Source organism: Phoca vitulina, unplaced genomic scaffold (genome assembly GCF_004348235.1).
Source record: "Phoca vitulina isolate PV1807 unplaced genomic scaffold, GSC_HSeal_1.0 scaffold1, whole genome shotgun sequence".
NCBI lineage: Eukaryota > Metazoa > Chordata > Mammalia > Carnivora > Phocidae > Phoca > Phoca vitulina.
Genome location: NW_022589704.1, coordinates 90,642,711 through 90,668,106, shown reverse-complemented (window position 1 = coordinate 90,668,106; position 25,396 = coordinate 90,642,711). Strand labels below are relative to the sequence as shown.

Genomic DNA, 25,396 nt, shown 5'->3' with positions numbered 1-25,396 from the left:
TGTGTGGAGTGAAATGTTTTGACTTATGAAGTGAAGTGTAATCCGTAGAACCCAAGGAAATTACAAAGTGGATTCAGAGTGGCTATTCAGAGTGGCTTCCACATGGGATTGACATTCAGCAATGGTTTCCTTTTTTCCCTCCTTCTTGTCTCCCCCATGACCCCCCTTTCTCACTTTCCCTCTTTCACTCCCTCCATGCCCTTTTCTCTCTCACTTTCTTCCTTTCTTTCCTTCCTCCCTCTTCTTTATTTCTTCCTTCTTTTTATCAGTTCTTCTTTCTTTTTAACCACTGCCATAATTGGACAGATATATACATTATCAAGCAATGTAATCAGTTATCTCATGAAAGGTATTTGTTTAATTAAATAGAGGTCAACAACATATTGTATTAGCTACATCCTTTTTGACTGAGTAGTTACAACTAATAGTGGCTTCTAATATTACCAAATAATTTTTGAATTGTGGTAATATATGTATAATTTATTAACAGAGGCAAATAAGGTCACTTTTGTGTTGCTTTTCTTTGAATTCAGGAAGAATAGTATAAAGGTTTGAACCTGGAGTCTAAAGTCAGCCAGGCTGGAATTTCAAGTCTGCTACTCACCTGCTAGACAATCTCAGGAAAATTAATTAACTTGTGGAAGCATCCTTTCCCTCGGCTTTAAAATGGGGGTAATAAAACCTACTTTTCACTCTCAGATTGTGAGAGTTAAATTGGTTATATAAAAGTGATTAGTGAAGTGTCTGGCACATAACCATTCAAAATAAGGTATAAGCTTATTTTACTTATAATGCACATTTATTACTGTTCTCTGCCCTGGGGGAACTGTGCAAAGAGCATTCTTACAAAATATGAAAAGAATAATGAGTATTAGAATAACCATACTACTTCTTCCTCCCAGCCTCCTGCTGTGGAAACAAGAAGATCATTTGTATGGTTGAGTCCTAATGAAAAATGACTGTCAGGCTTTGTCATCTCATAGCAGATATTAGAGGCTTGTCATGATATATTATGTCTATAGGGCTGAGGACTTTTTCACAGTTTGTTCTGTGCCTTCTATAGTATTGCAGAGGGTTACATTGTGATCTATAATTAGAAATAAATATTCTTCCCATTTCTGGCACAGAGCTGCTAAAACTCTTGGAACTTTCTGAGCAATAAGAGCAATGGCAGCATCTTTGGTTACATTTGTTCTCTTGCCCTCAGTTGCTGAAATTGCTTCCAGATAGGTGAAATGGGTGTGTTGTGACTCAAAAAAACAAAAAAAAAAAAAAAAAGAAAAGAAAAGGAATAGGTGTGTTGTTGTTCATAACAGGCCTAACAAGCTGCCTTCCTCCACAACTGGGTTTATGTTAATGAGGTGATTTGTGGGAAGCACCTAAGGATGGGAGCTGGTTGCCAGAGGAACCCAACCAAATGGTTTCCAAATGATTTCCAGGTAGGGGAGAAGGGCTAGAGGTTGAATCCAACACCAATGACCAATGATTTAATCAATCATACATATGGAAAGAAGCCTCCATAAAAACCCAAAAGGATTGGGGGCCCAGAGAGCTTCCAGGTTGGTGAACACTTGGAGATTTGGAGAACATGGTGGGTAGAAACCCTGTGCCCTTTCCCTATACCTATGCATCTCTTCTATCTGGCTGTTCCTGAGTTACATCCTTTCACAATAAACTGGTCATCTACTAAGTAAAACACGTTTCCTGAATTCTGTGAGCCACTCTGGCAAATTAATCAAAGCCAAGGAGGGGGTTGTGGGAACCTCTGATTTATAGCCCATTGGTCTGAAGTACAGGTAACCATTTTTAATGTTTTAATGTGGACTTGCAATTGGCATCCTCAGTTAGAGAGGGATGTTGGAACCTCCGATTTGTAGCTGGTTGGTTAGAAGCATAGCTCACCTGGGCTTACAGTTGGCCTCGGAAGTGGAGGGCAGTCTTATAGGACTGAGCCTTTTACCTGTGGAATCAGATACTACTTCTAGGTAGTGTCAGAATTGAGTTGAATATTAGGACACCCAGCTGGTGTTGGAGAGTTCCGTGGTGTGGTGTGGGGAAACTGCCCCTCCTCCCCCCACACTTCCTCAGCCACTGAAAATGGATATAGAATCCTTTTTTTCAGAGGTATCAATTTTACCATTGTAGAGCACTTCTAGAGTTGGTTTGTTTGTTTGTCTTATTCCTATGAAAGGACTAATTTTCAACATTGACCTACACTCTCAATTTCTGTGGGGAGAAATAGAAATTACTACTGGTTCATATCAGTTCCATGAAGTCTTTGTGGTTTTTACATACCTGAATGGCTCCCTAATCATTTGTGGGATATCAGCAAGGGTCATGCTTATGAGAACATGCTGGCCTCCTGGTAGCTGAAGCAGTCTTTTGTCTAGTGAGAAATTGAAAATGTAGTCTGGTTGCACATTTTGCAATTCAGCTTCTGTGAAATTCTGGATGATTTATGATAGAAGTTTAGCAGAGAAGTGCTCCTCTTTGACTCTCCACATGTTATCGTAGTCTTTCCATACCTACAGGAATTGACACTCATTTAAATGCTTAGAGAGAAAGAAGAAGGTTGAGATATATTTAATAAATCGGCTGTGAATATTTTTCTTGTAACATTTGACAGTTTTCTTTTCATCATCTGAATTTATTAATTGTTGTATATGCCCTTTATTTCAGACTTTATTTAGAGTTAAGTGGATAAGACCAAAAGAAATATCTTCGTTTTGGTTGAAAAAAACAAAAACAAAAACTGGTATGAAGTCTCATCAGGCTAGAAGCCTGCTAATTTGCAAGGGTAACTTACATATATATATGTAACATTCAGCATCGTGCAAAATGTCAACATCCCATTCAGATTGTGGAGCCAAGAGATTTCCACATAGCCATGATCAGGGTTCTGTAGGACTCTTGACAGTGTCTTGTTGGGCATTTGTGCTGCCAGGAAGACATATTTCTCTTTCCCAGAAGTTTAAGTCATTAACTTAAAATGACTTAAAATTTGAAAATACACATCTCTGTCACGTTGAAGCCAGTAAGTGACTGGAAATACCAATTTGAGATACACAAAACTTGTGGGTTGGTTTAAGAATGTAGTCAAACATCCAAATAGTCATTTATGAATTTCTACAGCTGTCTCTGTGGGAAGTCTCTTTTGACCCATTCTCTACTTTGATTTATTAGTGATTCTGTCCAGTCTTTTGAAAGTTCCTGTTTCTCACCTGGCCTGTGATTGTAGCAAACAATGGGTTAGTAAAACTCATTTTTAGGAAGAAAATTGTATGACAGATTATATGAATGAGTATTCTGATTTGGAATCTGATTTCTAACACTTTGAGTGGTCAGTGAGCTTTGATTTCTTTCCTCTGCACAACATCTTCTCATTAGTCTGGGTCAGTAGAAGTCTACTGAGTATAGAATATACATAGGTTTTTCTTGTCTCATTGACAAGCAGGTTTCCTCCATGTCAAAGAGGGCATTTGAAAGTAAATGGAGTGTGATGCCAACTGCATACCCAACCTACTTCTCCTTTAGATTATCAAGTGAATTCACTGTGTTTTAAACTTTGTTTCTCAAACATGAAACTAGTTCATTGTTGCCAGGTTTCATTGGCAGTTGATGAAAGTTTACCATGTAACATCTTCCCAGAGCAGGTTGGGAAAATTCCCATAATGCCAGGGCAGTGAACAGCATTTCTAGTGGTTGGGAAGTGACCCCTATTCATCATTTTTCATGTCTCCATAATGCAAAGTGGACAGATGACACCAGCTGGCCATTGGATAAACACCAGGTTGTTTATTAGGGCAGTCAGACCGTGAGTACTCACCACCTGCTTTGCTCCATAATTTGCTGACTGGGTTATCTTGAGAAAAAAAAGGGTCTGTATATTTCAGCAAACATCTTTATTCAGAGGTAATGCAGTGTACATTCTGTACTTGGAAAAAGCAAATACCCATGTAGGTGTAATGCAGAGTAGAATACATCAAGAAGAACAAAGTGCATATGTTGACAGATACATGGAGCTAGGGTTCTCCAGTGTTACTGGAATGCCCTCTTGCACACAGGGATACTTATTTTTCCAGTTGCATTGGATTTTCTCCATGCAAATATTTTCCTTAAGTGGTGTATATATTTGCACAGAAAGCTTGAAGAAAGATTTCCCATCATTAGTGTTACTGTGCTTTTCATTTCAGAGGCATTTTTCTGGGAGTTCTTGCCTTCCATCATTAACTTTGAACAATCCAAAAATGTGATATTTAATCTTGGATAAAATGGTATGTGCTTGTAAGTATTCATAGGAGGACTTTAATTGTAGAAAGCATGCTGGAATCATCATTTAACTGAGGTAGAGTAATATTTTTCTAATGTTTTTAAATCTGTGATTGGAGTGGAAGTTTTGTTTTATCTATTTTTTTTATCTTTACATTTCAAGAAATGTCCCTTAGATCACTTTGAGAAGGTCAAACTCCATTCAGATAAGTTATTTATCAGAATATTTTGTGTTTTCAAGTTGTATTTTCTAAACCCTTTGATCATGCTCTATCTCATTTTGGTCACCAAGTGCTGCTTTACTTCTCTTCTATATTTCTTCTTTTTCTTACAAGGCTTTCTAACTGCTATTTTAGCCCAACATTTATTTTCTGATATTTTAGGGAGAACAAGAAATAAATTATTGGTGAGGCATTTCTTGCCACACAAGTATAGTCTTGGTCAATCAACCTGTGAAAAAGACTCTACAAATTAGAGCCACCACAGAGAATACAGAGCCTCAAAATAAACTTCAAATAAAAGTTTTCTAAAAGTTTTGAGCAATAACACCTTGGTGGACATAACTATGTGGTTTTTAAGATGTGCATTTTGGAAGGTATAGTAGAAATTTGGATTTTTTTTTTTTATGTTACAAGAAGGTAACTATCACTTTATTTCTTCTTATACTATTAATTTTTTGTTTATATTTCAAGAAGAAACACACACACACACACTTTTGCATAAGGTTTTGGAATTTTAAAACTGTATTTCTGGGAGTTCAGAAGGATCTAAGGAGAGGGGAATAAATATAGATATGCATTTTATATTAGCAGTGCAAATCCAGAGACAGGCTTTTTGGAATAGACAGAGCATGTACTGTTGTTTCCTGCTCAGATCTGCTGGGCCATTTACCATTTCTGTGCATATCAGCCCCCAAATTCCAGCTGACACCACCTGGCTGTCTTTGCCTGAGGAATTTCTCTGCCCATATATGCACTCAGAAGTGCCAGGGAATTAACAATCCCAGGGAGCAACCTTCAACCAATGATTGAGAGTTGCTGTATAAATACCAGCTTCCTTGCCCCTCAGATGGGGTAACCTTGAGATGCATGTTCTGTGCTGTTTCCTAGAGCTCCCAGTGAGAGGAAGCTCTACCTACTCATCCTGGTGACTGATTTGATCACACGCCCACTCTCAGCCTCCTTCCCTTTCTGTCTCATCCCTGATTCTGGCACTGGTTCTCTGGCCTTACTCCCCAATAAATACTTGCCCAAGAATCTTTGTCACAGGGTTTGGTTGTGGTATGACTCAAACTGAGACAAGGATGCCTGCAAAGGTATTTCGTGGACCCATCCCTATAGAAGAAAGAGGATCCAATTCTAGTTATACCTTATTGATGATAATATTTAAAGAAACAGCTTCCAAGGAAGAAATGGTGCTGCCTCTCATGAGAGCTCATTCAATACTTTGAACAACCGTCACTATTTTTTTTTAAATTTTATTTTAGAGAAAGAGAGAGAGAGGAGGAGGAGGAGCAGAGGGAGAGGGACAAGTAGACTCCATGCTGAGTGAGGAACCCAACTTGGGGTCGATCCCATCCCACCAGCCTGAGATCATGACCTGAGCTGAAACCAAGAGTTGGATGCTTTACCAACTGAACCACCCAGGCACCCCTGAACAACCCTCACTATTTACAGTTATTTGGTAATATCTGATGGGCTTCAATATAATGCTTTTGTCCTCCCATGTGAAAGCATAAAAAACATTGAATCCCATTTCTTTCCCAGTTAGGCATTGTGGGTAACTTATACCATCCTCCTGAGTCTTGTTTTCCAACAATTGAGTTATTTTATGACTCTCGGGGGAAGGCTAGCTAGTTTTTATTTTGTAGTGAATTCCAGGATGTATTGGAATATTTCTGAGTAAGAACAAGAAAAACAGACTTCTTTTGAATGTTAAAGGAATTATTTGTGTAGGAAAATGGGTCTGAAGTGTTTGGGGAACGTGTTGCTCCATATCCTTTGTTGTAGATCAGTCATTCAAAAACTACAGTGTTAAAATCACCTGTGGGATTATAAAAAACACTAGTCATGAGAGAAATGTAAATCAAAACCACAATGCATCATCACCTTACACTTGTCAGCCTGGCTAGTCACAAAAAGACAAGAAATAACAAGTGCTGGTGAGGATTTGGAGAAAGGAAAACCCTTGTGCACTGCTGGTGAGAATGTAAATTGGTGCAGCCACTGTGGAAAACAGTGTGAAGCTTCCTCAAAAAATTAAAAAATAGAACTAAGATAGGATTCTATTTCTATTTCTACTACTGGGTATTTTTCCAAAGAAAACAAAAACATTATTTTGAAAAGACATATGCATCCCCATGTTTATGGCTGCATTATTTACAATAGCCTAGATATGGAAGCAACCCAAGTGTCCATCAATAGATGAATGGATAAAGAAGATGTGGTATATATGGTGTATATATATATATATATATACATATATATATATATATATATGTATATATATATATGCAATAGATTATTACTCAACCATAAAGAAGAATGAGATCTTGCCATTTGCATCAGCATGGATGAACCTATTATGTTAAGCAAAATAAGTCAGACAGAGAAAGACAAATACCATATGATTTTACTCCTATGTGGAATTAACAAAACAAACAGAAACAGACCTATAAATACTGAGAACAAACTGATGGTTGCCAGAGGGGAAGGGGTGGGAGTGTGGCAAAATGGGTGAAGGGGAGTGGGAAGTACAGGCTTTCAGTTATGGGATGAATAAGTCATGGGGAGGAAAGGTACAGCCTAGGGAATATAGTCAATGGTATTTTAATGGTGTATGATGACCAATGGGAGCTACACTTGTGATGAGCATAGCATAACTAATAGACTTACCAAATCACTATGTTGTCCACCTGAAACTAATGTACCATTGTGTGTCACCTATACTTCAATTAAACACACACACACACACACACACACACACACACACACAAATGGAATGGCCTCCGCTCCAGAGTTTCTGATTTAGTAGGTCTAGAATGAGGCTCAAGGATTTGTATTTCTAACAAGTTCCCAGGTGATGCTGATGGTGCTGGTGCAGGGACCACACTTGGAGAGACACTGTTCTAGGCAGAAGGGGGCCCGTGGGCAGCCTCACAATGTTAGTGTATAATAGAAGTAGGCTACAGCAGTGACAGACACGTCTTATACTTAGAATCAACAATAGTATTGATTCTAACATGTTGTTTCTTGTTTCCTGCTGGGGAAGCTATTCTTGAAATCTATGAAATATATTACTGTCTTTCCAGAAGCAAGCAGTGAGTAAATATTCTTTTATTTCCTTATTGTTACCTAGATGGATTACTAAAAGATCAAATAGTGGAAAGCAATAGTGTACTCTTGCAGAAACAGAAGACACATAATATGTGAGATGAGTTATTTAGGTTTAGAGGAGAGAATTTTCATTTTCAGCAACCTATCTTTTTCAGACCACCAACTGGTAGCAGTTTGGTGTCAATGTCCTTACCGAGGGAAGTGTGGTGATGACAAATACGTTGTATTAAATTTTGAAATGAACCTGACTTTGCAGTTGAAAGTGCCAGTAAGATCAGGCTGCTATTCACGCTACAGGAATCAGACTGCAAAGGAGATTAAATTTGAGAGTTCCCATAGCCAAGTTCTGCATTCCCTTTCATTTAGATGTCTTGCAGTGAAATTAAAGGTGAAATTTTAATAATGCTTGGCAATGAGGGAATCCAAAAAAGAAAAAAAGAGACTCTTTCTAATCAGCGTTTCCCCATCCGTGTTTGATGGGAAGGTGAGGAGTAGATGTAAATGGTGAATCAACTTAAATGTTAAAGAGAGAGGAACTGCAATGCAGTTTAAATATATTTACTGTACATTGTCTGTCAATAAACAGGTATTATATTTTGAATTACTTCCTCTTTCCACCCTGTTACATACCTAGACATTGCAAGATAGCTTTTGTCTTTTTTCTCCGTTACCAAGATTCCTAAGGAAATGACTGTATTAACATTACTACCCCATTAACTATAGTCTGATTTTTCCAGATTTTATGATTTGAAAATACCTTAAAGGAAATTGGTTCCTGAGTGTGCCTGTGTGTCTCATAGAAAGGCCATCTTCTTTTTCTATCTCTTCTGAAATTCTCACTGGACTGTCTACTTTCTGTTCCCAGTCCACATGATTTGAAAAGCAAAACAAACCATAGATTGTATGGGAACTTCAAAATATAGTTCATATGATTAAATGGTCAACCTGACCTTCCAGTGGGAATTTTTTTTAAAGATTTTATTTATTTATTTGACAGAGAGAGACACAGCAAGAGAGGTAACACAAGCAGGGGAGTGGGAGAGGGAGAAGCAGACTTCCCGCTGAGCAGGGAGCCCGATGCAGGGCTCGATCCCAGGACCCTGGGATCATGACCTGAGCCGAAGGCAGACGCTTAACGACTGGGCCACCCAGGTACCCCTGGTCAACCTGACCTTCTAGTGGGAATTAATGGGATATTGTCACCCTGGCCATTACTTCCAACTTTCTGGGCATACTCTGAGTTTCCCTATTCCATTGTGCGTTCCACTAGTGTTACTAACAGGGATTAGTTAGCATTAGTCACAGGGATATAATAAGTTTGTTTTCTCATTTTGAAATGTATTTTAAAGTGGCATTTGGCTGTTTCATGTGGCCTTTGGCTGGTAACTCCTGACATAGCATCTCCCCACTTTTCACTCCTATGTAGACATAGGAAAAGTAAGGAATATGGATTAAAACACTTTTCTCATCTGATGGAGTTATTTTCACTGATAGGATAGCCAATCTGACTAGACTAGGAATGCGATCAGAGGCTTACCTGTGCTGTACCCATTTGACTATTTTCAGGAAAATATAATGAAATAAATCTCTCCCGGAAAGGCCTATCCATCCCACCCCAAATCGATTAGAAGAAAGTTTTATTTAGGTTAGAAGAACATTTTACTCAGACTTTATAGTTAAGAATTTTTTTGAATAAATTAAAATTATTTGTACATATACTCTAAGTGATTAATGAATCAAAGTTAACAATTCATAGTGTGTAACCCTTTCGTTCTACTGTTCATTCCATACTTAGCGTGTTGGGCGTCTGCTGTGCCCAAAGAACTTGACCGTTTTCCATGGAGACATATCTAACAAGTAGAAATAAAAAAAAAATTTTAGAGGGCGCCTGGGTGGCTCAGTTGGTTAAGCGACTGCCTTCGGCTCAGGTCATGATCCTGGAGTCCCTGGATCGAGTCCTGCATCGGGCTCCCTGCTCGGCAGGGAGTCTGCTTCTCCCTCTGACCCTCCCCCCTCTCATGTGCTCTCTCTCATTCTCTCTCTCTCTCAAATAAATAAATAAAAAAAAAAAAATCTTTAAAAAAAATTTTAGAGAAATAATATGTTTTATTTCAAAGAAACACAAACTAAAGGAAAAACGTGTTGAATGTTAATTTCGGGATATCTTAAGACCATGATACTTCTCTTACCCCAGAGGTAGATTTCAGTCCACAAACATCTAGGAAATCCATAGCTCACGCCAAGTGCTACTTTTACTTCTATTACTTCTGTGGTAATTTACCTCCAGTAATGTTGTTGCCCTGCCTCAGATGCTTATCCTCTTCTTCCTTTGGCTAATCTCACTCATCCTTTGAAAACCTGGATTAATGTCCTTTAAAAAACCATCCCTTCACTACCCCTCCACCTCTGTTAAGCTGTACTAGACTCTCAAGTAAACATTACAGTTACCACCCATCTCAGATTATTTGTCATAGTCAGTCATGATAATTCTATTTCCTTCTTACGTGATCGGTTCAGAAATGTGCCAGGTTGAATCCATCTGAACCAATGAGATGTGAGAAAAGGGACATGAAAAAGGAAGGGTGTTGTTTCAGTTGCTATGGTGATCCATCCTAAGATCTACAGGTTCTGTGACTCCTGGATGTAAGCATTGCTGTGCGCAGTAGGGCAGAGATATAAAGACGTGCTGGGTCCTGGAAGATATTGTTGAGCCCATGAGTCAACAGTCTGAGCACTGGCTGTTACATAAGACCATAGATTTCCTCATTGTAAAAGCCAGCTTCTATCAGATTTTATATCGGCTGCTACAGAAGTCATTTAATTGATGGGGCGGCTGTCTTCTACGTTCTCGTAACACTTTGTGGTTCAGTTATTAATGTCTTTACCACTTTATATTGAGATTATCTGCTCACTTGTCTTCCCCCCCCCCCCCCATTTGACTCTTAGTTTTTCAAGGCAGTGACCTTGACTCATTCGTGGTTTTATTCTTGGCATGATGCCAGAGTGTCTGGGCTATGAAGATATACTCAATAAATATTTATAGAAGTTAAAAGAGTCATTTCAGTTGATTTACACAACAGCCCAATTGAGATGTATTCTTCTTATTATTATTCTAATTTTACGGATGAGGACGTTGTAGCCTAGAGATGTTAATAGCCCAAAGTCACTCAACCAGTAAGTTCTAACACTAGAATTTTGAATTTCAGACCTAGGACTCCAAACCAGTGCTTGTTCTACTTTATCAGTGTCAGCAAACGCATATGTACCAGTGACGTTGGCATTGCCACGTCTCAGTCTCTTGCAATAGCTTTCATTCATTGTTTTTTTTTTCTTTTTGTTAAAGTGAGACTTAGTCTGAGATTCACTCTCAGTGCTGCACTAAAGGCAACCACTGCCAACTTACAGATGTATGTCCACAAGATGAAACCCATTTCTAACTGCACATTAAGCATCTCACCTCTCTTTTCTTTGAGCTGAGCCAACAGTAAGAGAGAGATCATCAGGTACAATGAAAACATATAGCCCACACATGTTTCCTTCTGGCACAACAAAATGTATTTGAGCCAGATATATAGTACTTATCTGGTTTTCCCTGGCAACTTGAGTTCTAATCTTGATCGTATTCAGACAGCTAAGCAGCATAGAATTTATTCATCAGACTGGATTGGGAGTAGAGAGAGAAGCAGATTCTCTGAAAAAGAAGATATGCGTAATCACAAAGGAATAGGTGGAAAATAGCTCCTGAGGGACAGCTAGCTTTTTATTCCTTCAGAGTAGAGGTATTTCTACAGGGAGGCAGTAAAGGAACTGATAATAACACCATATTGTGAAGTTGAAGGAATTTTTGAAGTTGAAGGAGTAAAAAGCAAGCAACATTCCATATACCAAAGTGGTCCTTAATATTGCATCAGAGTTTATCAAAATAAACTGAAATAGTGATTCATTGAGAGAAGGACATGATTTTCCTGGGACATATTGCTCTGGAAGGCAAACAGGTTGAAATTATAAGATGACACATTTTGGCTTAACATGTGAGTACATGTTCCATTTTAGTTGCCTTAGCCATGGTGACTAGAGTAATGAGCTCACTGCCACTGAAGGCATTTACACAGAGGCTGGGAACCTGCTCTCAGGGTTACTATGGTAAGCATCTCCACACTGTTCTGCAAGAGACGGTAGCTCTGTGGGTCCTCTGCTGCCATTTTGGACAGGACAGTTCTATATTGTTCTTGATTTTCCTGTACTTAAGGATATTTAGCATCCCTGACTCTCCCCCATAAAATGCAAGTTGTGGGGCACCTGGGAGGCTTAGTGGTTAAGCAGCTGCCTTTGGCTCAGGTCATGATCCTAGGGTCCTGGGATCGAGTCCAGCGTCGGGCTGCTTGTCCGGCGGGGAGTTTTCTTCTCCCTCTGCCCCCTCCCCACCCCCCACCCCCGCTCGTGCTTGCTCTCTCTCTCTCTCTCTCTCAAATAAATAAATAAAATCTTAAAAAAAATGCCAGTTGTGTCCTCTGGTCATTGTGTCAGCCCAGAATGGCCCCATGTATTTTCAGTCACCACCAGGAGGATTTCTCCAGATGGCAAAACAGGCAAGGAGATGCCCAGTCTTCCCAAAGTTATCAAGAAAAGGTTATGTTTAATTAAATAATGAATTTTAATTAATTAATTAATTTAATAATAAAAATTAAGGTGAGGAAATTTGAAGTATATTTTGAATGCATTACAACTAAAAGCAAACACACACACAAAAGATCAGGCTGCAAGTTAAAATTTTAGATTTTAGGAAAAGAGGAAATGTATTTATTCAGAAGGGCCAGTCAGTTCCCTGATGAATAAATGAGGTTTTTTACTTTATAAGATGTTTCAGTGGTTGTGGGAGAATGATGTGAGGGAGAAGCTTGACTTCCTCTTTGGAGGAATAGTGTGGCATACGGAGGTGTGTTTGTTGAGATAAGTAGAACCCTGTTCTTTAAGGAAATTGGCAGGGATGCAATCTCAAAATCATCTCCATCCAATATTTATCACAAGTGCAGTTGAGAGAAACAATCTTAGTCCAGATTTTAATCCAGTTTGCTGGATTAAGTCAGGGAAGAGTAGGCTTGTGTCCCTGGAGCACATACTATTGACAGCCTACAGAATTGTTTTTACAAAGAATCATTTATTGCTGTGATATCAGCTGCCTGTAGTGTGTCAGGTTCTAATACTCTTCCCCATAAAACTCATTGCCACTTCCTCAGAAGATGTGAAAGTTAGGTTCTTTATACTGTATTTATCAACATGCTGTGTGAGGATCTTTAGGAGAAACACTGGCTGGTCCTAAATCAAAGGTGCTTGCCCAGATATCTCCTGATCATATAGTCAGCTTCTGTTGAATGCACCTTGAAATGCACTGTTGACAGACTCCTATATTGCCTCTCTTCTGGATTCACTTCATGTCCCCCCTTAGTTTTTCTGCCTTTCTTCTCTGTCATTTGAATGTCTATAGTGCTGGATGTCATCCTCATTCCCCCACTTGCTAGAAGTGTGACCTTGAGCAGGTTACTGATCTCCTTGGCATCATAGTTTTCTCTTATGAATGAAAATTAGAATAGGACCTATGTCATGGGTTGATGTAGGTATTGATTTGTTCTTTGTCAAGTTCTAAAGACAGTTCTTAGTATGTGGTTACTCTGTTACTGTAAAATTGCTAGCTATTTATTATTATAATTATTATCTTTTATGTTGTGTAAATGAGCTGCCTTAAATACTTTATAGACTAAACTGAAGGTATAAATTAATAGACACAAAAATTGACTTCAGGCAAATGATTAATCTCTCAGAGACTTGGTGTCTAGACTCATGGGAATAGGGTGCTCTTTTGTAAGATTTGTATCTTAGTTTTTGCTTTTTATTTTGAACTAATTTTAGACTTACAGAAAAAAATGAAGTTTTGCAAAAACAGTAGAAAGAGTCCCCTTGTACCCTTCACACACTTCCCCCATTGTTAACATCTCACATAATGACAATTCAGTTATCAAAAACCGTAAATTAACATTGGTATGATATAGCTGGTTTTGAGGGTTAAATAAAATAATATAAAGGCTTAATGGAGGGTCTGGCAGCTATCTTGATTTTTCTTGGGAATTGATCTTGTCTGCAAAAGTAGAGTGTCTGGTAATGTTTAGTCAGTCTAGTTTGATGTTTGAAAGCATTGCTTAAAAATGATGATTGTAAAAGATTTAGAACTTTTGAACTGGAAAGTGCACACATAGTCCAAGCTTCAGGCTTAGATCATGTTCTTGAAAATAATGGCTTTTATTTTTTTAATTAATTAAAAAAAAGTCTCAGTAACAACACAATTTGCTATAAATCCTGGCATATCCCTGTGGTAACACAGAGGAAACATAGTGGCCCCAGGCTCTGATAGTAACATGAGCCAAGTGACTGTGTGATCGGCCATAATTATAACCAGTGTCAAGACAGGGGACCTAGACATTGATGGATATAGGTCTTTACATGCAGCAGGAAAGAACATCTATGGAAAATCAATTTCTTTGTTCTGGAAAATGACTTATTGTCATTTCTAACATTTTACTTTGGGCTGATTTCATTTTTAGAGTTCAAATTTGTTTATGGAGTGCAATAAAGATGAAAAATGCAGGTGTTCTCTGGTGGTTTTGATTAAAGATAATGGCACCTTCCACTTATATACTACTTTACACTTTTCAAAACACTTACTTTCACTTACATTATTTCATTTTACTCCTCACAACAGCCCTGCGTGGTGGTCAGGAATTTGTGGCTTACCCTCATTTTACGACAGAGGAGACTGAAGACAAGAGAGGTTATATGACTTGCCCGAGATCATAAGGCAAACACTTGTGCTATCCTCTTTTTTTTTTAAGATTTTATTTATTTGAGAGAGGGAGAGAGCACAAGCAGTGGGGAGGAGCAGAGGGAGAGGGAGAAGCAGACTCACCACTGAGCAGGGAGCCTGATGCAGGGCTCGATCCCAGGACCCTGAGATCATGATCCGAGCCAAAGGCAGACACCCAACCAACTGACCACTCAGGTGCCCTTAAAAGTCTTTTTAAAAATTATATTTTAAAATAAAATACATGTTCTTATTGCCTTGATACATAATATTTTATATATGCAAATATACTTTGAGCAAAGTCTCCATTTTGTTTCTCATAACTCTACGTAGTTTGTTGTAATACAAAAGTCAATGTGGCAATGAAAGAACAAAACAAAAGGCTGAGGTTATAAAGGTTATGAAGTTATGAATTTATAAATAAATACATATAATTCAAAAGAGAGTAAAAAATTATTCCCAATAATTCAATTTTGGGGAGTGGAATGAAGCCTCATAATCCTAAATGCCTGTCAATACCTCTAAACATACTTCAAAATAGTTTTGGCCCATCTATGTCTTATGAACAGATTTCTAGTACATGAGCATTCTACTATTTGGCCTTACCTCTGACTCCCTAACTCCCTTTCCTTCTCTTCCCCAAGATACTGGTTTAGGAAACCAGAGTTTTAGACATCGCTAGAGATAGATAGAGAGAGAGATGCAGAAACAGAGATAAAGAGAGAGAAATAGATGGATATATGGTCATATAGATGTGGATTTTTTAATTGTTCCCCTAGATTACATAAGGACAGAAATATTGGTCAGTTTTTCATCTCTATATAATACATATATATTTCTCATATCACATATATATGTTTATATCATATTTAATAATATCTATCTCCACTTCATGTCCCTGTATAGAATCCCAGGATTCAGTAACTAAGACTTTGGAAGTATACATGTTCAGGAATAAGAAGATAGTACAAGGGGCACCTGAGTGGCCAGTGCATGGTTTAGGCAGATGTATTTCTGATCCCTTTGCTTTTAAGAGGCTAGAAGTCCAAGATTTGGTAAGGTGATTTGGGAGGCCTGAAAGGAATGCCAGAGTAACAACCACCACAAGTACCACCCCAGGCAAAGCATGAGAATCCCGAGAGAGGGTGTTGAAGGAAGTACGTTGTTATTTATTTTGCATGAGATAATATCTTGTGGTCATTAGGCCAGAATGTTCAACCAGTATTTTCTTTGTTGTTGGTTCCAAATATGGTTCAATATTCCCTGGTGTGGGTGATCGATTTTATTTTATTTCATCTTCTTTAAAATATACCCCCCATCCACACTCTTTTCGAACAATGTATATATTCAAAATCTAAGAATTTTATGCTAAATTTGAAAAAAAATCCTTTGCTTTCCATGGAAACCCCCAGGAGATTAAAGAAACCAGCTCTAGGCACTGCAGGAAAGGTCTCATTGCTCATTCTGTAGTCTTCAATTTTAGCACAGTACCTAACACATGGTAGGCACTCAGTATTTGTTTGATGAGTTAAAGGAATGCTAGATCTCCCTAATGGCACCATAGGAATCATAAGATTTATGAGCCGAAGGGCTCTTAGGCATTGAATTCAACCCTGTCATTATATTGAGATTCAAAAGCGTTTCATTTTTCAAAGAGAGGTAGAGCTAAGATTAGAATCCAGTCACCTTGCAGCCTGCCAAGTCCTCTTTCTACCACCCCATTTATCAGCAAATGGATATTCTGTTTCTCAAAACAGGGTTACTTTGATATTCCTGATTTTATGGGTTGGAACATTGTGGGTAGAAATTGTATCTGGAAATCTACCTCATCCCTTGAACAGAACATTTTCCAAATCATGTACTATGGGATATTAGTTCCAGGGCTTCCTAATAAGTAACCTGGAAAAATACATTCTCTGGTTAAATAGAAGTGGGGAAAAATAAGTGGAAAATGCTGCACATGTTATTTCTCTTATGGAAACTCAAAGTGCATCACTGTTGTAGAAAGGGCCCCAAGAAGAATGCCTTTGAGAACCCTACTTAATTGTGTGTCCTCAGGAGTTCCCTAAAATTGAGCATTGAGCACTTTATTTGCACTGTGCATACTGACACTTTCTAGAACAGTATTCCCAGGGATGACATTTTTGGGATTGCTGTACTCTACCTTCTAAGGTTGACCAAATGTTACCCAATTCTCTGCAGTCCTTGGGAGCAGCCTCTGTTTTTTATGCTGGTTTTTCTATGGCGAGATAGTCTGCAGGAAGTCTCAAACTTTTTCTTTCCCGCTGAAGATATTAGTTAAACTGAGGCGTCTGTGAAAAATGTATGTGATGCTGAAGTTTTCATAGGAAGACTAGAAAGAGAGCTTTGCATAGAATGACTATTCACCCCGGTTCGCTCAGTAAAACCCAGTTTTTCCCCATTGTCCTTCTGTAATCACAAACGCTACCCTTTTTCAGTCTCAGAAGTATCCTCGTTTGGACAAGTGTAATTCTCCCACGCCCAGCCCCACTGCATGGGCCACCATGTCTCTTCAACTCATGCTCACTTTTGGCATCTAGTTCACATCTCACTTTCTTCCTTGACCTTCCCGCATACCACATTCCGTTCTGACTTCTCCCATTGCTCCCGCACTAGGCAGAATCACCCACTAGATATATGAGACCTGGGGGCCAGCTCTTCCCACCAGAAGTAAGGTTTTCAAAGATTCTTGCCATGGAAACTGGTTTGTCCTGAAAAACGTTTATGTTGGTTGCTAAGAACCCATGAGGGAAATAATCAGAAAATTAGAACAAAACAACTATGTATAAATTAGGCTCATAACATAGTCCCCAGCAGAGGTCCTGTGCTGTCCGCACCCATCACGTCTACTACAGGCCCTGCTTTTTCTCAGTGCGCCTGGAGCTTCACCATGTAGGACCGAGTCATCAATGGTCTGCACCTCCTGGAGCTCAGCCCAGGTCTGTTCCATCCATAGGAGCCTCGGGACTTGGCAGTTGGGTCCTCTGGTCACTCGATTCCCTTCCTCTACTTGCCATGGCAGATGCGGATGGCGCCTTCTGTGACTATGCTGCCCTTATCAGGCACTTAGTACAGGACAGTTCCTATCGATTGTTTTATTGCCAGTTCTGAATTCTTCTGTGTCCAGATTGCTTGAAGGACTGGAGCCAGTTGCCTGAGTTTGGGCAGCATGTTATGGAGCCTCAACATCATGACATCTGCTCTGAGCCATCTCGGAGGAGGGCTGGCAGTGTGGGATTGCCATGGTGATAAGGATTCTGCCAGCCCCGCTGGCAGCAAGGGAGCTTGCTCTTTTCCTGAACCCACTGACTTTGATGACACGTGGCAAAATTATCCTCGGGTATTTACAGCCTTGGTTTTTGTACCGCATGGCTCTTCTGGTCCTCGTTTCCTGGGCTTTCAGGGGTCAGAATGACGACTTCAGTACTGACTGCCGGGAGAGGCTCCTCAGGGGCTGGCTAAAGAATGTGTGCATATCCACCACTTTAATTCATAGAGGAAATGATTTGCAGTTCACGATGTCAGGAAATCACATTTCTGACACATGTAGGTTTCTTCCAAGGCTTTCAGGGGATTACACCTTTTGCTTCGTGGAGAGTTGATGGGGCACTTGTCCGGTCAGCTGTCACTGCTGCTCTGGGGGACGGCTGCCCACTGACAACCAAGAGGCTGTTAGGGGGCTCTGGGTTGCTGTCTGTCTCCTCAGGGCACAGCACTTATCATGGGGCTCAGCCAGGGTCGGGAGATGCTGCAGTTTCACAACCGCGCTGCTGCTGACGGGGGATCTTGCAAGCCATGCTGCCCACCGCAGTGTGCCGTTGCCCTTACGAAGGTCTTAGGGACCAGGAGGGACTTTTCTCCTAATGAGGGTTTGCTCAGCCTGCAGAGGTGCCAGTGATAATCTCAGCAGGGGAAGTCACTCTTCCTGAGAATGGCAAGCCATTTTAAAAGCTCAAATATCGCCATCCTTGGTCTCTTTACCTACTGACCTGGCAGGTATTTATTCGATAGAACACTTCTTGTCCATCAATGCGGGACTTACGTTTTCCTCCTCAATTTCATCCTCTCCACATTAGTTATTACAAGATCTCATTGTCTCTTTTACAATCCAAGTATAATTTATTTTCCAGAGTTTATGAGAATTCTGTAATCATCCACTTGTATTTTCACTGTCCCGGGGCTTAGGTGGGAACTAAGATGGGGCTTAGGTTGGGACAGGGAGTTGTTTCTCTGCTTTGAGCCAGCCTGGCACAACAGTCGGGAGCCTGGGGCTTGTCCCAGTTTGGCTGCTTTCCTTCCTAGGTTTCTGAGTCTAGTGTTTAGCAAACTCTGTGGGGTTCCCCCAACTTATTTTTCTTATTGCCTCTGGGCCTTTATGTACATAGTTCCATGCACTTGGAGCATGTTCTGTATCATACCTGCATTTTCCCTCCCACCTTCACTCAGCTCCTCCTCTCAGCTTAGGTGTCATCTCCTCCAGGAAGCTCTCTCTTGTCCCCCCATTTGGTTAACTATCTCCCAGACATGCCCCCATTATGGTGCGTGCATGGTCTTACAGAGCCCTCGTTGTGCAGACATGGATGATAGCGGACATACTGCAGAATGATCACTGTGTATGAGCACTTTATCATTTACGTGTTTTGCTATGTCAGTTTTTAATGGCTTCCTTGCATATCATAGGACAAATGCACCATGAGTTATTTAAAGAATCACCTATTGTTGGATATTTAGGATGTTCCATTCTTTTGGCCATTATAAATAATGCTGAGATGAATATTGTACAACTGAATCTTTACACTTTCCTTAGGATGAATTCTGAGAAGAGTAATTGCTGCTGTCACTATTTGTGATTTGTGGGTTCTTACCTCCCACAGAATTCTTGGGATTCACCACGGAGTGGGGGGAGAGATGGGGTGGGGAAAGCCTCTGCAACTCTCTGCATTTATTCCAGTTTGACCACGGCTATATCATAAATAATATGGTATCAGTATATAGCATGTGTTTATTTAACAAAACATGGTGAGGGCAAGCAAATGTGTTCTGAGATATAGGAAGAGGCATAAAATATACTCTAAATAGTTCCAGTGCTGTTGGTGAGCAATCTCGAATGTCTTTCTGGCCAGCATGATTTGGGTTTGGGAGCTTTCTAGATAAGGTAGTACTTGAAAGGAGACTCAAAGCATTGGTGTGATTTGTATAATGGAAAAGAGAAATAAGAGCTGGAAGGAAAATTTGAAGTGCAAAGAATTGTAAAGGAAATGCTTAGAAGCAGAAGAGCAATGGGCATTTTTCCAAAATAGTGAGTTTCCAATTGCCACATGACTAAGAAACATCCGTGCTTGTTTTTTAACGCCTGACATTTGCACGCCACCTTTATGCTTCTTGCTTTAACTGCATGCTTCTAGTCATGTAACATATATTTTGAATCTAATAAGTCTTGTTAACTAAATAAATGCATGTTAAAATCGATTTTACCTTGAAGGGAAAATAAATATTTCCTTGTTCACCTTCAGCTTTGGAAAACCTGGGACAAAGGATGAGGAACTATAGAAAATGCTGAGTGAGGTCTTTATATTAAGCTAAGTTATTGGGCATCTTGCCTTGAAGTCTGATCTTGATGTATTTTCCATAGCTTAGAAAAGAAAGCTTCTTGTGTTTATACATGTGTGTGACTCTGTGTGTGTGTGTGTGTGCATGTTTACATGGGTGATTTTAAGAGGGCATGTGCTGGTTGTGGAAGTATTAAAATAGTTTACTGTTTGGTAAATGGTCACTCATCCATCCAATGCTAGTGCCCCTCCACAGCCCACCCCCTCTCCCACAACTTACCAGACCTCTCCACAGTCCAACAGTCTGATGAGTACCCATGCTATACCAGTCGTCATGTACGTGTGTGTATGTGTACATACATACCCCTGGACATTTGGGTATGTGTGTAAGCTGGATTGTATGTGAGCGTATGTTACTTATTTTTGAGAGGACTGTGAAATGGAAACAAGAAGTGACATGACAAATCTCATTGAAAAGAAAGCATCTTGAGGGAGCAGACCCAGATTTTGAAGGGAAGGAATGGCTGCCCAGTATTCTTGGCAGTACTGTGTCCCACCTTATTGATATCCCTAATGATAACCATGCTATTGGACTTTCTGTAAACAGAGCAGATTCCTATAAATTCAAGAATTTGTTAAATAAAAACCTTTAAAAAGGGGGGGGGGGCGCCTGGGTGGCTCAGTTGGTTAAGCAACTGCCTTCGGCTCAGGTCATGATCCTGGAGTCCCAGGATCGAGTCCCGCATCGAGCTCCCTGCTCAGCAGGGAGTCTGCTTCTCCCTCTGACCCTCCCCCATCTCATGCTCTCTCTCTCTCATTCTCTCTCTCTCAAATAAATAAATAAAAATCTTTAAAAAAAAAGAATTTGTTGTTTAGGAATGCTAATTATAAAAACTAGGATATGAAAGTCAGAAGCCATAGAAGAGGAGATACATACAAGCCTTATGACCTGCAGGCCTTGAAGCATCGATCATTTCTCAGACCTAGATGGCAGATCACAGAAATAAACTTTTGCATCCTCAATATTACTCCCAATTGTGCACTTTTTTTTTGCTCCTGATCTCTTTAGGTATGCATTAGATGAGTGTGAATTTTCAACCTTTGCTTTCTCACCAGGAAATGGGTTAATAGTCTCATGTCACAAATCTTCTATAAAGATTAAATGAGGTAACAGCCAATGCAAGGCAGGTCCATATAAAATGGATATTTCCAACTTCTCCGTAAAAGAAAATGAGAGTACCAAATACAACTACACAAAACCCACAACCTCAGCCTAAGTAGAAGACAGAGAAGACCCAAACTCAAAATTACATGAAGGAGAAAAGTCAACACCAAATCCAGTAAGCTATCTTTAGCATTTCAGGCCTTCAGGAAGTGCAGGGGTACCTGAGGGGTGAGGAGAGAAGGGTATCCAGTAGGAAAGAGGGGGACAGGAGAGCTAGCAGTAGACCTAAAACTTTCCTAATGCCACCACAAGAAAGAAAGAAAAAAATTCACCCTGTGTATGAACATATTGAAAAAAGCACTGCAGTTCAGAGCTTTCACTTCTGGGAAGAGACTTAAAAAGGCATGCGTGATCTGAGCAGGAGGCCCTAGAAAGATAATGCTGCCTGGGGAGAAAGAAGTGTATGAGTATTTTTATTTGGATTACATTAATTTTGTGAATTAACTGAGGGAGAACTTCTGTCTTTATAATGTTGATTCTTCCAGCAAAGAGCGTATGTTCAAGTAATCCTTTATGTCTCTCCAGAGTGTTTTAATATTTTCCTTATATAAGTTTTGTACATTTCTTGTTAAAATTATTCTTAAATATTTCATCCTTTTGTTGCTGTTGTAAATGGTGTTTTTTTCTCTTTGTATCTTCTAATTAAATATTTTATGTATAATTGAAGACTATTGATTTATGCTAATTTTATAGCTTGCTACTTCATTGAATCCTTTTATCCTTAGAGTTAATTTTACCATTGATTCTTTAGGGTTTTCCAAGTACACAATAATATAATCCCCACCAAAAAATATTGCTTTACTTCTCCTTATTCATTTTTTACCCAAAAAATCAATTTCTCTTCTCTAAATATATTGGGTATTACATTATTGTTGAATAGTGTTTCGGGCAGTGAGAAATTTTGCCTTTACCTGATCTTAGTGGAGACATCTTTAGCATCACCCCACTGAGAAAGATGCTAGCTTTAAGACTAAGGTAAATATATTTTAAGACTGTGTTCATCAACTCCTATTTTCTTATATGTTTTTTTTTAAATCAGGAATGCATGTAGAATTTTCCCGAATAGTGCATTGCATCAGTGGATTTCCTAATATTGAACCAACCTTGCTTTCCTTGGATAAGTCCCACTTGGCCATGGTGTATTATTTTCTTGATACGGCATTGGATTTTGTTCAGTACTATTTTATTTAGAATATCTGCATTAACATTGAAACATATTTTTATATTCTGTACCAATTTAACTAGTCTTTATTAGGTTTAGTTTTCAGTGCTATATTCTGTAACCATTTGTAGAGCAATTTGATCCTTCAAGGCTGAAATAATTCCCCTGTGAAATCATACGGGCCTGGCATGGTATGGTTCCATGATTACTTTCTCTGTTTATTCTAGGAAAATTGATCTGTTTACACTTTCTATTTTTAATGACATCAATACTGGTAAACTGTCTTTCCCTAGGAAATTATCCATTTCATTTGGATTTTCAAATTTATTTGCATAGAGATTTACCAAGTAGTTTCTTGTGGTTTTTTAGAAGTTTTTATTTAAATTCCAGTTAGTTAACATGCAGTGTAATAGTAGTTTCAGATGTACAATGTAGTGATTCAACACTTCCAGACAACACCCGGTGCTCATCACAAGTTCACCCCCTCTAAAATCCCTTCTAATTAAAGAGTTATTTCTTTCTTTTTGCATCTCATAGCTTAAAGGTTAACACACCTACTGTATAAAGAATTTTTCTTAAAAATGGGGAAAAGGTAAAAAACTCTATAAATTTTTGAAGAAGCATGAATAGATAATTCACAAAAAATATATATAAATGGCCTTTAGGCATATAAAAATTCATTCACCTTTATGCATGGTAGTGTGAAAGAAAACTATACTGAAATATGCTTTCTCACCTGTGAGATTAGCATATGTTAAAACATTGTAACAACATACTCTGTTGGTGAAACGAGAGAAACAGGCATCCCTTCATATTGGTCATTGGAATAAAAATTGGTATTGACCTTTATGAAGTGGAATTTGGAAATATCTACTGAAATTATAAATTATGTACACTTTTATACTTTGATTTGGCCTTCCCCCGCCTTACATATATTTACCAAGAAAATGCACCTCCCATAGTGTAAAAAGATACATGAGCAAGGTTATTTATTGTGGCATTGTTTGTGATTACACATCACTGGTAACAATCTAAATGCCCATCCACAGGAGAGGTTTGGGTGGAAAGTGTTGAATAAACTATGATACGTCTGCACATTGAAGCGATATAGGCTGATTTCCAGGATGTATTGTTAAATTAAAGATGCAAAGCACATAAATGTTACTATACCAGGCTACCTTTTGTGTAAGAAAAATTAAGAAACACAAAAGAAAATCCAGAGATTAAAATTAATTACCTGTACTGTGTGAGTAGGAATTGAGTGGAAAGGATAGAAGGAATTGGGAATAGTGGTGGGAGAAAATGGCCCTTTTGTGCATATACCATTTTTACAGAACTGATTTTTAGAGCTATGGTAATGTTTCATATATTCAAAAATAAATTTAAAAAACAACAGAAAATAAATAAAGCCCATAATAATAAGAGGGAGGTGGAATTAAAGCAAAATCAAACAGAAAGAAATTAATTGAGCTGTATTTAAAATGAATAAGCATAGTCACCATAAGGTGAGGTGGGGGAGGAGAACCAACTCAAGTAACTTTTACTTTAAAGATTTTTATTTCTTTATTTGAGAGTGAGAGAGAGAGAGCGCACAAGTGGGGGGGGGAGCATAGGGAGAGGGAGAAGCAGGCTCCCCGCTGAGCAGGAATCCTGATGCGGGGCTCCATTCCAGGACCCCGGGATCATGACCTGAGCCGAAGGTAGACACTTAAACAACTGAGTCACCCAGGCGCCCCTCAAGTAACTTTTAAACAGAGTATTTGGATCATACACTTTTCATCAAAAGACAGAAAAACCAAAATATTCTAAAGCAATATTGAACTCTAATTCTCTCATAAAAAGTTTTCTTTGCAGAAGCATGGGTTAACAGTTCTGAAACAACTTGATATTCATTATCCTATGAGCCAGGTTTTGCACTGTTGATGAAGTTAAGTTTCAGATTTGGAAAGGAGAAACCATGGAATGAGCACTGTGGTTTTGGTTTACAATTGGTGATATCAGTATAAAATCATGACCTTCAGTATGCGATAGATGATTAGATAGATAGATAGATAGATAGATAGACAAATAATGCCAACATGTAAAAAGCTTGAAAGACTTCACTTACATATTTACAACTAAGGAAAAGCTGGAAAAACTAAAAACTAATTTTCTTGGGCCTGTCTGAGAATCAAGGCCTCAGAGCAAAGTGACATCCTAACATCTGGAGAGACAGGTGCATCTACAGAAATACAGCTACTGAGATCTGTGCACATTGAGCAGAAGCTTCTGGAACCATAAATAAAAAAGAACACATAAATAGTAATTTTGTCAAATTGCTAGAGGTAGAATGTGGGCTAGCTTGACAGTGAGCAATTCGAGAGGCTACAGTCTTAGGAAATGGGCCCTCGCTTTTCTGGGCCTTCCCTTCAGGAACCCCATCAGGTTCTCCTGGTGAAAATTGTAGAAAGATCCCCTTTGGCAGTAGCAGGGGGGTAGAAGGGTAGTAATTGTGAAATATGCTAAGTCTCCTCTATCACAAAGTTCTGCTCTCCCTGAGAAAACTCAAGTGTAAAACTTTATCCCAGCTTGGGGAAGGGAAGTCCTCCCTACTTCAGCCCCCCTCAGCTAATAGGGATGGAGTTAAGTCAGAAGAGGAAATAGATTAGGAATGCTACAGCCAGGAAAGAGGAGAGAGGGCAGGGAAAAAAAGGTAGATAGCATTATAGAAACACTGTGGAAGTCACAGCCCTAAGACACAAGACCACTAAAACACTGAGATTTAATTATAAGATTATAGAGTGGACCTTACCATCACATCAACAGGGTTCCATTATAATAACAGTAGATTACAACTCAGAGGGCTGCAAAATGCAGACTCTCTCCAAAGAGGAATATATGGGTCAGCCCAGAGTCAAGACTGAAGACAAAAACAAAGGCAATGGAAGAATTTGAAGCCTTTCACATTTATACTTATCACCAAAATTAAACACAGCTTAACTT

At 39.1% G+C, this 25,396-nt stretch overlaps 1 protein-coding gene across 1 annotated transcript in view; it reads left to right on the top strand.

Moving 5' to 3' along the window:
• The window catches only part of THSD7B (thrombospondin type 1 domain containing 7B), an 870,666-nt gene that overhangs the window by 423,198 nt on the left and 422,072 nt on the right, over positions 1–25,396 (top strand). The gene's annotated exons all lie outside the window — the stretch shown is intronic.